General features: G+C 42.5%; 1 protein-coding gene across 3 annotated transcripts in view; it reads left to right on the top strand.

Annotated features, from left to right (window-relative positions):
* The window catches only part of TTC28 (tetratricopeptide repeat domain 28), a 1,841,724-nt gene that overhangs the window by 965,022 nt on the left and 863,649 nt on the right, over nt 1–13,053 (top strand). The gene's annotated exons all lie outside the window — the stretch shown is intronic.

Here is a 13,053-nt window from a genome sequence, read left to right as displayed (position 1 = left end):
ATTAGGATGAATGTTGTTTTCCTGCTCCATATCAGTTTAATTATTTTGACATGTTTATTTAATACTGTGATATAAAAAATAGTTTGCACTAACTTAAAATATCATAGTTTTATTGGAGTAGTTTTGTCATTTGTAAGTTATCTTCAGTGAAGCTCTTATCCTTATCGAAGCATTCTAATAAGTTTACTTTCTCAGATTTGCTCCCCTTACTAGAGTGTAAAACATTAACGGAGCCAACCTAGGAATGATGTCACAATAGATCTCAAAACTCCAGGTGACACCTTCAAACAAAGAAACATTCCAGAATGCCTATTGTTGTAATTGTTAGGGATATGATATTCGGCAGAGGGAACTGCTGCGTTTTTCTGTACACAAGACAACCCCCTTGAAAAAAGTATACTTTATTTTATCATTTTTTTCACTACTTCTGCTTTGCTACTCAGCCCAAACCAGGTGCTGCTCCAGGAAAACACGGCTGTTGCGGCAGTGGGGAGGTAGAAGGGACGTACTCGGGGAGTAAACGAGGGAGCAGGTGAAAGCGATCTTATCTTAGATTTACACCCATCGGCCTGATCTGCCGCCTTTGAGAGGAGACCGACAGATGTGTGCCAAATCCAGCGAGTTAAATCTTGGTCGAAGGTGGCGCAGCTGGTGCTCTGCATTAACATGGGGGATGCATCATTCATTATGCAGTATTTGGGATCGCAGGGACTCTGCAATGAATTCGACAAGGCAAAATGATGTCGGTGACATGCTGGAGTTTTTATTATAGTCTCGTCAATAATTCACCATGTCCGCCCCCTCCCAAAAGCTCGAATGAAACCACAGACCAGAGACCGAGATGGGCTGTTTAAATTCAGCTTTCTGCATCTTATTCAGGGAGCCTTGGCTTCGATTATTAGATTAGAAAACAATGAATGAAAGAAACGTAATAATTCCAAACAGAGTCTCCAACCTGGCTGCATATTTATTGATGATGAGAAGAAAGAAGGCCCGCAGACGGCCTTCCTTTATTCGGAGTTTACATGTTAATATGAAATGTTAAAATTTATATTACCGATTTGTAGGATGTTTGTAGAGGAATCACACCAAAATGGCCACCCATGCACTGAAGGCCTGATGTTTTAAGGAATGAATAGTCTCTTGCTGTGTAAATTGCTTAACACATTTATAGCTGTTTGGTGCAGGCTCATTATAGTGGCCCCTTATTGGTCTTGCCTTTGTGGTCTTCCTGCACTTCTACCAAACCCATACATCCCAGGATCTGGACATTAAATGAAAGGAGGGATATGTGTTGCATGAGAGAATGAGGATTCACAACAAACCACAGCATGGCGTTGAGAAGGCTGGCTTCCTAAGAGGAACGACCAGCACCGCAAAGCAAGCGTATGCTAATCAGGCGCATCTCTTGAAGGAAGCGGACCGTGTGTGGCCATTTTACGAACTGGTTAGTATTTCCCTTTCATGGCGCTGGGAGACATGTCCGTTTTATAAAGCTCTGATATATGTCTCTGGAAGGAGGTGTGCTCCTGACATACAGTTATATACGTAATTTCTGTGCAGGTGGAGCTTGTGAACATTTTATGGAGCCAAGAGGTATGCACCTTCTTTGGAATTGGATGGTACATCCTTTTTCAGTACCTACAGGGCCCGCGCCTTCTTTGCAGCTAGAAGGCATGCCCTTTCTATGGGCATTGGGGGTATGTGTATTCTGTGTTGCCGTGTTGTGTGCCCTTTCTATGGATCTGGGTGCTAGAGACATTGTAGTGAGCCACCAGGTATGTGTGTTCGCTTTTTCTCTGGTTTGCCAAGTTTCACGGGGCTACAAACCACCCAAAAAGTGAGAACTGTGCGGGTGCCTACTAATCATGGCACTTTAATGACAACTCAAGAATATGTAAATCTATTTAGGAAACACATGGGGATTCAAATGGTAGACACAGAAAGCACAACACACTAAACAGGGCTGTAACATAATATAGGAGTCAACCCACGGCCTCTGCCTTTGCTTACTAAGCAATTGCAAACATTTACACAATCCTGAGACAATTAATACAATGCGACCAAACGTGTTCATGACATAATTGGTAAGATTCAGCAATGCTTGAGAACATACAAGTGTCATTATCACTAGCTCACCAGGTTCACCCACCACAAAATGTAGACTCACATACCTCCTACCAAAACGGAGTTGCTTTGTTACAAGTTAGTAACATATACTGTTAATTAAAGTAGTGTTCTTGAACAACAAAGAAAAACAGAAGCAAAGCAAAAATGATGACAAACGATTAACAGTGTACCTGGTAATAAACAAAAGAAGACAGTGTCGTAAAGTTGTATGTTGATTGAGTTCAGGGTTGAAAGAGTACTTCTTGACTTTAGGTTTAGTCCTATTGGTCAGAATATATACCTTACTAGCTGGGGGCCATTGATGCGCTGAATCAGCAGCTACTGACTCAGAGAAGACCAACCGCGAAGATCAATAAGGAGAGACCTCCTCCTGACAGACAGACAGAACTGATTGTATGGCACAAGGACAGAAATGGCTGAACTCAAACCACACAGGTCTCTCTCTTGATCTGGCTAGATGGCAAGCCATGTGGGGGTGGGACCAGTGCCACAACCGTGTTAATCAAGAAAGAGAAAACAACAAAAGGTCGTTGAGTGAGCGAGTGTGTTCATCCTGCAGAGTCAACAATCATCTCCCCAGCACTTGCAGAAGCAGATTCCTTGGACAGCTCTCCTCCAGTCTCTGTTTAGGGGTTCTGGGGGCTTCAATGTACTATGTTCCTAGCTGTACGCTTCTTGGGCTGTCTGGAAGACATGTCCATTCTCCGGTGCTGGAAGGTGTGTCATTTCCATGGAATGGAAAAGCATCTCCATTCTTTGAAGATGGGAGATCTGCCTCTTCCTTGGAACTGTCACTGGCAGGTGCAACCCATGTACTGCAGCACAGTTTGTGTGGCTGTCTTCCTAAAAGAACTGCAGGACTTTAGCCCGGCAGATGCAAGGATGTTTGGCAGCCAAGATACAGTGATATATTTTTTATTTGTTTATTTATACATTTTTGTGAAAAATAGAAAATGAACAAAAATATAAGATACAATCACATACAAAAATAAGACTAACACAGGTCACATAAATGATTATACAACGTCAGACTGTAAAAGAAGGAGGAGGATAATGGGCATAGAGTGGTATCAGCAACAACAGTACTACAGTAACACCTCCCAGGGAGAGATGATCTAGCCGGGGAAACCATTATGTCTCACAGACGTGTAAAAGGTACAGTGATATTTCTCGCCTTCTTGCACGGTGATGGCGCTTGATGTTTCAGAGGGTGATCTCACTGCTGGGTGCTTGTGGTGCCTTGGACTGCTCCCTATTGTTGTCTTAATGTCGAACCAGCCTTGAGTTTTGTGGACGCCGTGAGCATGTTTCAGAGTATCAAGTCTAGCAGTGTAATAAAGTCAAGCAGAGGAGGTTAATATTATTCCCCTTTTACACGCACACTTGACATTTCAGAGTTTAATTAGATTATTTCTCCATTCTTTTGTATGAATTCGGCCTGGAGACCTTTTGCTGGTTAGCTCACTTTTATGTGTGTCATAAAAGTAATTACAGCTTCCAAAATATCTCACAGCTCCGTTATTACGTTTACTATTCGCTAGAGTTTCCCAATTCTGCTCATAGTCCCATTTTTAATAGCGTGATTGTGTTTGTCTTTCATTAGATTCCTGAAAGAAACTATTTTAGCAATGATTTATTTAATATTATGCCCAATTGTTCTTGCTCTTTGAAAATGTGCAGCCATGAAGCGTGCTTGAACATGATAAGGCCGCGCGGGTCACTGCACAATATGTTGTCTCCCTGTATGTCAACACAACGTCACTTTTGGATATGATTCTAAATAGGGCGGGCTAAAAATGGCTTCCGCCTTCTCTGTGAGCGTTGAGTGGCACTTCCTGTGTCATGTACGGATGTGACATTAATTACCAGCCTCGGGGCCCTGTCGCTGTCTTGGGTCATCGAGAGTAATTCACAGGGAACCAATCAATGTGAGTCCTTGTAAAGTTTGATAGGTGGCCTTGTCTCCATGCCTCATGTGGGTAAAATCGGGGTATTTTAGAGCCTCCCGTTTGCCTTTTATGTTTCTTTCTGTGTGTTAATGTGTTGGGGAATGCATGAGCAGTTGAAGATACTTAAATAATTGTTTTCATTGAAACAGATTGTAGATATACTCATCAAATTACATTAGGGTAGTAATGTGTGACTGTAGTTGGCATTTAATTAGCCACGGACCTGTCAGCAGCACAGTGAGCCCAATTTGTGACCTGGATTGCACAACAGGCTGTGACTCATCTATTATAAGATAGTATTCATTCCAGAGGCTTTTCCTGTGTATTAAGAAATAGTTCGGTTTAGTGATTTGTTTGTTTTCTAACATATAAAATAAAATAATACTTTAACAATGCACTAACAAATAATATGAAAACAATGATATAAAATCAAGCAAAGTAGTTCACCAGAATGCATATATTATATTAATTTAAGAAAACTAGATAAGTTTATTCAGCACATAACATAATTGAAGGGGAAGGAAAGAGTGAAGGAGTCATAGTCATACTCAATAAACTTTATTTGGTTTTTGTTATTAAAACCATAAAAGTTACACAGATACAATACAAACAATAAGTTGTGACATAGTCTAAAAACAGGCTCCATTGCCACACAAGGATTCATCTGAAAACAAGTCTAGATAAAAAGACTCTACATGTGCATAAAGTGCCTAGATTTCATAGTTGCCTTTAAAAACCCTACAATAAAAATAATACAATCATCCTTCAACAGTTGGAGATGCATTAATGCAGGTCTAACCTGTTTAAAATTCAATTTCTTTAAAATAGGAACTAAAAAATGCCTCCTGGGGACTTCATACAGTTTGCAAAAGAACCTAAAGTGCAGCAAGTCCTGAGGAGACTTTCCGTCGCAGCCACAGGACGCTAGCACTTGACCTCTAGAAGCCCCCTTGGGTCTTGCTAACAGGAGATGGAAAAGATCCATCCGGAACCTGGTTAAAAGAAATTTTTCATGTGACATCAAGGACCCCATAAGGTATGGTTCAGACAGTGGCGTCGATTTAAGCAATAAATATGCCCCAACACTCGGTTTCCGTACCTCTTCTGCATCCCGATCTGCTTGCCTCCTGCTCAAGAAGGCTGTCTTGGTTAATTCCACATCCTCTCGTACAATAACATCTGGTTTAAAAAATAAAACTCCCCGCCCAATCAATTCAAATCCTCTTTTAATATAGTTAAGCCAGGGGATACGAGCCATATTATCTAAAGACAAACACTCTCTTCGGATCAATTGAGTGAGGAATAGCTCTTTGTTTAACCAACACGTTAGCCAAAAAATCAAGGGTGAAGGAGTCAATAGAGTTTATAAATTATAATTGCAGCACTAGAAGGAATTTTCCATCACTCTTTGAATAGCAGTCTGTAATTGAGGAGTCTGAAGATTTGATGGTTTTCCAACCACAAGCTTTGGAAACATGGAGTTATTCCTGGTGTGTTATGAAAAAATAGTGTCATGATACACCTTTCTAGTCAACTACGACGTTTCAAGATTTGAGGCAGCAGCTTGCAGGTGGCAGTCCAAGGTTTTAATGAAAGGACTGATCCAGTTTCCTTCACTGCTGATTTTCCATGTTGATGCACATGTCACTCGATTTCCTATGTATCCTGCATATTGGAATATTGGAATGTTGAGAGCTTCTTTGAAGACTATGAAGTGGATCAGGGCTTATAATGACTGGCATGAGTGACCCTTCTGCTCCAACATTCCAATGTTTCTCTTTCTGTTTCTCCCATTTCAATTTAGAACATTCTACCCCCAAAATGTTCTAATAGCCGAATAGTCCTTCTGCCTCAGGATATACCTGTTCTTAAAGACGCTCACATTCCTTCTAGGCCCTTGCCTGCAGCTCGCGACTGTATCCCGGGCAGCCGCGGCCAGTGCAGGTAAGATCACTCCCACCCGGCACTGCCGTTCTTACTTGCACAGACTGCGGCTGATCTCGGGTTTAGGACCTTTAACAACCGGTATGGCCCTCGGCAACGGGCTATAAAGCTCTATTAAAAGTGTTCACTTCTTGTGGTTACTTGATTAAATCTATGCCTGCTGAGAATACAGCTACAGTTCTCATCACTGCTGAAGATCAGGGGATTAGCCGTATGGCCATGTTTACCCCATATGAATGCTTTGCCTTGTAAACTTTTACACAACATCTCATGAGGTTTGGGCAATGTGATTATGAGCTGATGAGAGGGATCTTTCCACTTGTGGAAAAAAAAATATACTGCCAGAGACCAATGATAAATCAATGATCCCATTCTTCCCATGTTCAGTAGCTTTACTGTTAGATCTCTACGTTTAGGGCCTTATTGACTATGCGTGTTCACAAGGGTCCATGGCAAACGTTGCCTATTACTACGCTTTTTAACCTGATCGCTTTCTGTCTTAAGTCTCTAACTGCACTGCAGCTTTTACCCCCTCACTGATGATTTAGCAGCCCAGGACACACCTGCATTATAAGTTAAACATTCCATATTTTTTGGATAACTCAATGTGCTACTCAACTCATGACACTCTTAGTGTTTGACATTGAATACATTTCATTTGGTAGAGGTTGTAGGTAACATGACAAAATACACAAATATATGAGTAAAACAAGGAAATCCATGTGTATGTAATCTTTAGTCATACACTTAGGCCGTTACTTGGAATTTTTGAAGAAAATTGTGTTAGCACACCATGTAATTGATTTATTACATTTAGCTTTAAGTGACAGATAACCTTCAGACAAAATTGGTTCTGTGAATTTGTCTGCCTTTACTGGTTCGGCTTTAGCATCTGCTTGTTGCTGATGCTGACAGGTATCTGTTTTGTAATATTGTAGTACCACATGAGAAATGCTTTGTTTTTAAAAGTAAGCGATCATTTACATAGCAGAACAGTATGGAATGTGTGGAACTTCCTTTACCACAAATTTAGTCCTATTTTTTTTATAAATCCTGCACTCTCCAAATAAGTATACCAGAGGACTGCTCTTATGAACGCCACAATTTTGAATTCTATTCTGGGTTTAAGATGTCCCTGTTAGGGTGTTTCCAGGCCATTACTTGCAGGAATCTATCACCAATATCAGTTTGTTTATTGGTCATGAGGGGTTTTGCTTTAGGTGACTAGGTCTTGGGATCCTTTGAGGTGTATAGCATTGGTCGGATTGATGGCTGTAGAGTAGGCTTTGATGCTAATAGGGGTCTGGACTGGGAGAGCATTTTACATGTGATATACAGTGCCACATACTCTTGTCTTTGCAACCTCTCTGCTTGTTTGGCAGCATTGTCTGTATCATTTGTGGATATCTACTTATTTAATTTTATTTAAAGAGCTTGATTTATATGTCATTGCAGTAGTTTGTTCTTCTATGAATCAGGGTGCGAACTATCATTGCTTTTAGATTTCCCTTGTGCAGAGGAACTTGAAATGGGTGAATTTACAGATCGCATGAACCTGTGATTTGAAAGAGATGGTCCCCTGGAGGACCCTCCCTAAGATGCCAACAATGGTGGCTTGGATGCAAGGTTGGTCTAGAAAGAATGGCCCTGTGAAAAAACCTGAATCAAGAGGCGATTGCCAATTAGAGTTAATGTCAGTGTTTGCTTTTTTGAAGCATAACCAGGGCCTGGACTGGCTGCAGCAGGCATCAGGCATTTCCCCGGTGGTCCGCCAGGGCTGGGGCCCGATTTTGTTTCAGGGCCGTTTTTGCAGCATAGCTACAATACCGGCCGCTGTAACGAAATCGGCCGAAACCGGCACTGGCAAACTACTCTGCTGCACCCCCAACCCCCTGGGGGCCGGCCGAGCACTTTGCCAGGGCCGGTTTTGGTTCCCAGTCCGGCCCTGGGCATAACCAGCTTTCCCAGCTACTTTGCTGAACGTTCGATAGGCGGTTATTAATAACAGATTGATTGACATGGCTGTTAACATTCTCTTTCATAGCAAAGTGGTTTTGGTGTTGTTTATTTTAAGATTCAGCACTGCAGACTGCATGAATGAATGATGTTGGTGACGTTGCATTAATCTTTATCTAGATATGATGCAGTAATCTTAAATATTTTCAAGGTTGGTTTCCCGAGGCTGTAATTCAGAAGTTCCACTAGAGCACACATTTTGCAGCAGCACTTTCAGGAGCGGCTCCTCTGTTGGAGCGGAGAAGCATCGCCCCACTTACATTACTTCCGAAGCCCCAGAGATGAAAAATAAGAATGATAATTCATTACTATTTTATTTTTCATCCCCCGTCCTGAACAGACCAGGGTCTGGCCACTGTTGAGTGAGAGCAGCAGGGTGGAGGGTGGGTTGCCCTTTACACTTGTTTAAAGTGCGCATGTCTTTTTGGCCGGCTGTCTTGCGGCAGCCAGCCACACATGTGCACTTTAAACCTCAGATTGGGAGTAATTGCAGGCCTCCAGAGCGATGTGGAGCGCAGAGTAAGGCCGCTTCCTCCAATCAGGTCCACTGCTCACAAGCTGCATGTGAGCAGCACCAGGATTGGGCAAGGGAGTTTCCTGGTGGCCGGGCTGCCTGGGAAGGAAGAAGAAGTCCGTACCAGAGGATGTCATGTTCATCTCCAGGTACGTTTTTAAAAAATATATTATTTTCCTGCACGCCCCAGCCGCCCTCCCCCTTCTCACCATAAATGCCAGTCGCCACTGAGTACTATCGTAAGGGGACATTTGCTTATTTTTTATGGAGATGTTGTCCAATGATAAAAATAGAATATTTTTGTCCTTGTGTTCGTGCCAGATTACAGGCACAGGACTCAAGCAAACAGCCTTCCAGGAGGCATCTTCACTGGTCACTTCCTAGGAGATCCACACAGCTAGTGCATCCTCTGAGGGTGACTTTTTAAAGGAGGAATAGGGGTGTGCAAGGAGCCTGTGCAGGCATCCCATGCAGGCATATGCAGTCATACAGGGCACTCCCCCTCAGGGTGGTCCTTACCTCTCTGAAAACCGATTGTCCTCCCACATTGAATCAAGTATGAGGCGTTTCAACCCATCTGCCCATCTTTCACTGCTGCACTGCCACAGTGCAGGCGTGTGATCGCCCAGTTTATTAGTTCGAGCCTACAGTCGGCGTGCATGCTCTGCTCTGTGAGGCATGCTGTATTGCAGTATTTACTTGTAGCTCTGCCCACTCTCCGCCTATATTTGTCATTGGCGTGTGTCATTTTCGTTCGTAAATGCTGGCTTCTGATCAGTTAATAAGCTTGTTAGTCCCTCCTTAGTACCAGCTTGTTTTCATTTGTAACTTTCCATGAGGACTGCCCCTTTTACTTCGGTTGTTACACGTATGCTTTAAATAGAGCCTGGGAGCACTATATTCTTAATAGGCTATCTTGTGCCTGCTGTTGCAGGCAGGACATCCTCGCTCTCTCTCTCTCACAATGCTTTTTTTTTAAATGTAAGCACTATGGCCGCCTCAGATGGGATAATGGCGGACGTGCTTTTCTTTTACCTGAACATGGGTGCGCTTGTTTTGTTATAGTGGATCGTCAGCTGTCCACTGATGTCACCACGGCCACACGACTTTAAACATTCAATTGCTCATATTTCAAGCAGCTGTGTTCTGTTTCACTTAGGTAGTTTATGATGCTCACTAGAGACCTCTAGGAGCAGATTGTGGTACTGCACCTAGACATGCAGTGCTGGTGCTTTTCTCACTAGGGACCTCTAGGAGCAGATTGCGGTACTGCACCTAGACATGCAGTGCTGGTGCCTTGCTCGCTAGGGACCTCTAGGGGCAGATTGCGCTGCTGCACCTAGACATGCAGTGCTGGTGCCTTGCTCGCTAGGGACCTCTAGGGGCAGATTGCGCTGCTGCACCTAGACATTCAGTGCTGGTGCCTTGCTTACTAGGGACCTCTAGAAGCAAATTGCGGTACTGCACCTAGACATGCAGTGCTGGGTCCCGGCTCACTATGCAAGCATTTGCAATGCACTAGGTCTCGCATTGCTGAAAGTATGAGCTATTGGTGTTGCATTATTATTTGCAACGCCAATACATCAAACTATCAGTAATGCAAGACCGATTGAATTGCAAATACTTGTTTTACTTTAAACTAACGCCCATGGTACCAGTATAGAAAGGGCCATGTACCGTATTAATTTCATACAACTCCAGGTCTTTGCGTCACTCTTGACGTTTTAGTCCATTTACTAAAGGTAGGTAAGAAATTAGAGGTTTAGACAAGGAAGCTATTAGTGTAATTTCTAGCACGGCTAGTTATTAGTAAATGCACTTTTCGGTGTAATGCTTCGCTCTTCTCTGTTAAGTGTCCTTCTTCGATTTCACAGTGAAGGCAGTAATGGGCCAGCGTTGGTCTTGTTACCGATGGGCCACCTATTGATTGTGCAGTGGCTATCCCGCTTATCTTGCATTATAGAGTCCCACCGAAGGCTCAGAAGAGGATCCTCCCCCTGGGGGCGCTTCTTCACGTGTTACAGAAAACAGCACTTAATGCACTTGCAGAGTAGTCAACCACTGGTGATTGTGGCTCATTAATCTCTGCTGAATTGTCAGATTTATAATGACTTTCTTCTTCCTTCATTGCTGTGTTAGCCAAGGCTTTTAGAAACTCCGCTTAACTCTTTCCCATTCGCAGCATAGGAGGTTGCATTTTACCATCAGTCTGTAATAGGCCCCAACAGGGACCTGAAAAAGTAGTTTAACAGACTTTCTCCACTTGGTGTAGTGCTGAATATGCCATAATTAACCATAATAAGAGAGCCATCGAATTTTTATAATTGCTGAAGCCTTCAATCAATACAACATCAGCTGCAGTAGTCGTGTTTCTGAGCTTTTAATTGTCGAAGAATTTACAGCCCTACAGTCCATTCCGTGCAGGTTATGTAGATATTTTTATTACAGGCTCCTGGAGGCCATAAATAGGGCTGCATGTACTAAATTGAAAACACAGGAGAGTTTAGAGACAATGGTAGATAAAGTCAAAGGAGAGTGTAGAGGCAATTGAAGGTAAAATCAGAGGTCCGTGGAAAAGCAATGGAAGTTAAAGTCAGAGGAGGCTAGAGGAAGAAGTGAAAATAAAGTCAGTGAAGGGTGGAAAGGTAAGGGAAGATAATGACAGACCTGAGTGAAAAGGCAAGGGAGGGAAGAGTGATAAATTCAAAGGAGGGAAGAGAGTCAAGAGAAGATATATTCATAGGACAGAAGAGAGTCAAGGTAAGCTAAAGTCAGAGTAGAGTAGAGAAGCAGGGGAAGGTAATGTCAAAGGTGGGCAGAGAGGCAAGCAAAGATAAAGACGGGGGAGGAGACAGTCAAGGGAAGAAAAAGTCAAAGGAGAGTGGAGAAGCAAGGGACGAAAAGTCAGAGGAAAGAGGAGAGGCAAGGGTACATAAAGTCAGAGTAGAGTGGAGAAGCAAGGGAAGATAAAACCAAATGGGTGTAATGAGGGAAAGGAAGCTATAGTCAGAGGAGAGGAGAGAGACATGAGAAGATAAAGTGAGAGGAAAGTAGGGAGGCAAGAGAAGATAAAGTTACAGGATGGTAGTAAGGCAACGGAAGATAGGGGTGAGTAGAGAAGCAAGGGAGATAAAGTCAAAGGAGGGCAAAGAGGCAAGGGAAGATTAAGTCAGAGAGAGAGCCAAGTGAAGATAAAGTCAGAGGAGATTATAAAGACAAGAGAAGATAATGTCAGGGGAGAGTGGAGAGGCAAAGAAAGATAAATTCGAGTACAGTGGAGAAGCAAAGGAAGATATAATCAGATGGGAGTAATAAGAAAATTAAGATATAGTTAGAAAATAGTACGGGGACAAGGGCAGATAGAGTGAGGAAAGTAGTGAGATAAGTGCAGATAATGTTAGAGCAGAGTAGAGAGGTGACAAGTGAGCAGTAGTTACTTTAGGTCCTTTTGTGAACCCCACATGAGGTGGTCAGAAACAACATTGGGAAGAAAGTCTCATATTGCATGGATAAACTCTAAAACTCTAGATTTTGCTGTTTCTTGAAAACTTGTTAGAATGCACCAGCCTAGGTTTCTATAAACAGGTCGGGGATGATGCTGCTCAGCCACATTTGAGCCCCCCCAAAGTAAAGCTTTTTTGGATTCTGGTCTTGCATGAATTTGTGGGTATGACTGTGACATCTGTGGATATCTATTGAAATGGTTGAACGAGTTAGAGTAAGGAAAATGGTAGAGCTAGAGATGTATCTGGGATGCTGCTAGAGGAATAAAACTTGCTCTGCACTTCTGTCTCCTCATTTTGGATGTGGCGCGTGTCTGCTGAATTTATTGCAAGCACAACTTAATTGAATTCAAAGATGAAGCTCCTCCTTCTGACAATAAAGTGGAGCATTTTGCATTTCCACCAAATGGCCTACCTGCCCCCGCCTCTCTTCTGCGGTGTACAGGATGAGCCATAAAGAACCAATGAATGGGATGATACTAAAATGTCAGCCTCCCCGAAATATTGTATGCAGTATCCAGTTTGTAGGCAACAGTTGCCCTTGACCTTGGTCCAGTAAGGGTCATTTTGCTTTTAAGCTGCTGCGTACTCACCTAATAATATTGATTCCAGATTGGTTTCCTATAGCGCTGTATATAAGGGTTGTTAACATTGCTTAATTCACTGCTCCGTATTTTATTCACTTCAGAAGAATGAAGATATGAGTCCCACCATTTGGTTTTTGATTTGAGGAATTATTGGCTTTCAATATGTCTCCACTTAAGGATATCATAAGATCTATTGTTAAAGAGCAGCTAGAGCTTGCATTTTTTTGCTTTATCGCTTTATGACTTCTTTTAAGTGTGTACTTCATGCATAAAGTTAGCCTCTAAGGTCTTAATTAAAGTTATGATCTGCTAACCAGTAAAGGGTGAATGTATATTTTCTGTTTTTATACATTGAAATGCTCTTCTCAAGAGCATGAATGCACAGCTATCATTGATAAGATTCATTATAC

Source organism: Triturus cristatus, chromosome 11 (genome assembly GCF_964204655.1).
Source record: "Triturus cristatus chromosome 11, aTriCri1.1, whole genome shotgun sequence".
Classification (NCBI taxonomy): domain Eukaryota; kingdom Metazoa; phylum Chordata; class Amphibia; order Caudata; family Salamandridae; genus Triturus; species Triturus cristatus.
The sequence above is the reverse complement of the archived record's forward strand: the minus strand, read 5'-3'. Positions and strand labels throughout refer to the sequence as shown.